This window comes from Lactuca saligna, chromosome 8, assembly GCF_052625555.1.
Source record: "Lactuca saligna cultivar CGN05327 chromosome 8, ASM5262555v1, whole genome shotgun sequence".
NCBI lineage: Eukaryota > Viridiplantae > Streptophyta > Magnoliopsida > Asterales > Asteraceae > Lactuca > Lactuca saligna.
Genome location: NC_136424.1, coordinates 216,735,870 through 216,739,057, shown reverse-complemented (window position 1 = coordinate 216,739,057; position 3,188 = coordinate 216,735,870). Strand labels below are relative to the sequence as shown.

The window sequence follows — 3,188 nt, the reverse complement described above, 5'->3', positions numbered from 1 at the left end:
CATAGAGAATTTCATTTAGGGGTTGCAAAGGTTAACATGTTAAATAAGAGGACTGTTATTGCAAATTAATCAAGTCTACGGATCATATTAAGTAATTTGGTTGGTCTTTGTGTTTTCCATAGGGAAGGGTCAAGACACATGTTAAACGAGAGGACTGATGGTAAATTCGTTAGAAACATAAGTTAAGAACCTACCTCAGTCAACACTATTGATTCCAAAACTTCCTGTTCATTTTCCTTTGTGATCTAATTGTTTGTTGGATTCATTTTCATCCTTTAATGGTTTGCAAATAAAATTTAATATATATATATATATATATATATATATATATATATATATATATATATATATATATATATATATATATATATATATATATATATATATATATATATATATATATATATATATATATACCTACTTTAGGTCGGTTGAAAATATATACCTACTTTAGGTCGGTTGAAGTGTATAGCTCAAATACTCATACAAAGTTTATTTACCACATGAAACAAATTCTTACGTCATTGGTATCTAAGTCATTGTATGTTGGATATTGCACATATATTCCTGATTATGATTTTGTCAATAATATAGGTTAAACTTCAAATTAAAAATGTAATAGAACCCTGATATTTGCATATTTAACCTCATAATAAGTATAGATTTTTATCATTTATTAGCTAATTTATTGCATATCATGGACAAAAGATACTTAAAAGTGTTTGAATTGTGTTTTCAGTCTAAAAGTGAAGCTCGGAAGCAAAAGGAAGCAGGAGAAGCGGTTGGGAGCTCGGGAGTTGAACAAAGAAGAAAAAAAAAAGCTAAAAATACAAGGTACTCGGCGAGTTGGGTCGACTACTCGGCGAGTCTTAACGAAGATTTGAGAGGATAAAGACTCCGTGACTTACCATGTATGGGAATTAAGGGATGGACTCGATGAGTCGGTCTTGGACTCGGCGAGTCGGTTCGAATCTATAAAAATAGCTGTCCAGATCGACACAAGGTATTCTGGAACCCTTGGGGAGAAGGAAGTTGTGAATCAGAGCCAGGAGATATCTGAAGAACGAAGATACAACCTAGAATTTAATTCCGAAGGAGATTTGAGGCAAATTCTCATCATTCTACTTAATCTATTGTTTTCAATCATGGTTAGACAATTAGAATTTGTTTTATTGCTGTTAATTACCTCAATCATGAGCTAAAACTCTTAAACTTATGTTTGGGGATACAATATTGAAACTATGGTTTGATCTATGGTAGGATTAATTCAATATTGGTGATTTTGTTGACTTTAGCTTGTTAAAGAACCTTGTATGTGAATGATAACTATTTTTCTGTTGATAGGAAGATAATTAAATAGCATGAACATCTTTTAATTGTCAACTTCATATGTTTATGTGACCACTTTATCATATGTCTAGGAATAACGAACGTGAAACTAGAATTAATAGAAAATTAGGAAAATTCATGTGTGAGCTTGTGTGATGACCATCAACAAGAGGTTAACTAAAGGACCAAATTAGTTAGCTATATCAAGTCTAAATTAACCCGAATAAATAATCTAGTGAATTAAATTAAATTAGACAATTGATCACTGTTTGAGTTAGTTTGCTCTCTAAGTATTAGTGCAGTGAACGCAAAGCTAATCACTTGAATCGGTAGCCAATAGAAGAATTAATCCATTGCACTATTACCATAATATCAACCATAGGATCGATTGAGTTGAACTAAGCAGAAGATCCCTTCGTCATTGAATCTTTTCTTTTCTAGTTTTTAGTTTAAGTGATAGTTAGTAAGTTTCTAGTCTTGTAAAACTAGAGAAAACCTCTATTTGTTACTTAATTTAGATAAAATTAGTCTTTAGTTTTAATATACTGTTCCCTGTGTTCGATACCCTACTTATTTAGCTTTACCACAATTGATAGGTCCACTGCCTTTGTGTGTTTATTTTATAATTAAAAGTAGGTTTAAAACTAGTTGAGTTTACACACATCAAGTTTTTGGCGCCGTTGCCGGGGAACAGTTCTAAATTAGAACTAATTTCTATTTTTATCAATCCTTTGTGTGAGATTTATCTTACACGAAGTTAATTCTTAGGTAAATTAGTAGTTAGTATAAGTTTTAATAAATATCCGTTTTAATAAGTAATTAGAAATTTTTTTTTTCTGTTTTTGCCTTGAACTCGCCGAGTGCACTCATGACAACTCGGCAAGTCCATCGCTGTTCACAGTATTAATTTTTATTTTATTTTTGTTCTTTTTACGCATTTCTCTTGTTTTATTTGCAGTTGTTTCATGATCTGAGTATTTGATACACCTCTGGTCCCTCCTCTCGAAGACCCAGAATCCACACTAAGGAGGAACAAAGGAAAATCCGTTGGAGAATCCTCTTCTTCAAAGAATTCTCCACTAAAGAACCTCAAGTCCGTTTTCAGCAAGAAGAAGAGTAGTAAATCAGGAGCATCCAACGCCTCTGTAGCAATCAAAGACCCGATTAAAGAAGACACCGAGTACGAGACCGAGGAAGAAGAAGAACCTAAATACGATCACGAATCCGATTTTGAGGACGATTTAGCTATTACTATGGCTAATATCGATGAAGTCCCCATAGGGGAATGGAAGAAGATGATGCGTGACAATACTAGCCCAGGACTTGTGCAACCCGCAATTCCTGCTACTGCTACTTTCGAGCTAAAGGACCACATACTCGCTCAAATCAAGGAGATTCCCTTTTATGGAAAAGACCACGAAGATGCCTACAAGCACTTGGATGAAGTCAATGATGTAGCCAACTACTTCAATGTTCCAAATGTGTCACACGAGACCTAGCTACTTCGTATGCTTCCAGTCACATTCAAGGGTGCTGCAAAGGACTGGCTCAAGTCACTTCCCCCCAGGTCGGTCACCACATGGGCTAAGATGAAAGACGAATTCATAGACCATTTTTTCCCGCCTTCTAAAATAGCCAAGTTGAAGAAAGCTATTGCCAACTTCGAGCAACAACCCGGAGAGTCCCTTTATGAGGCGTGGGAGAGGTACAAAGGTCTTCTCATAAATTGCCCACACCATGACCTTAATAGGCAACAAGAAGTTTCCATCTTCTATGATGGATTCAATGTTACCACAAGGCAATTGCTCGACTCGCAAGGCCCGCTCACAAAGAAGGCACCCCCGGTAATCAAGGAATTA

At 34.9% G+C, this 3,188-nt stretch overlaps 1 non-coding gene across 1 annotated transcript; it reads right to left on the bottom strand.

The window, feature by feature from the left end:
* Positions 1-2,966: 2,966 nt before the first annotated feature.
* Positions 2,967-3,073, bottom strand: LOC145013586 (small nucleolar RNA R71). Its single transcript, XR_013665136.1, has one exon. It is a non-coding gene; the product is annotated as a small nucleolar RNA R71 (small nucleolar RNA).
* Positions 3,074-3,188: the final 115 nt, after the last annotated feature.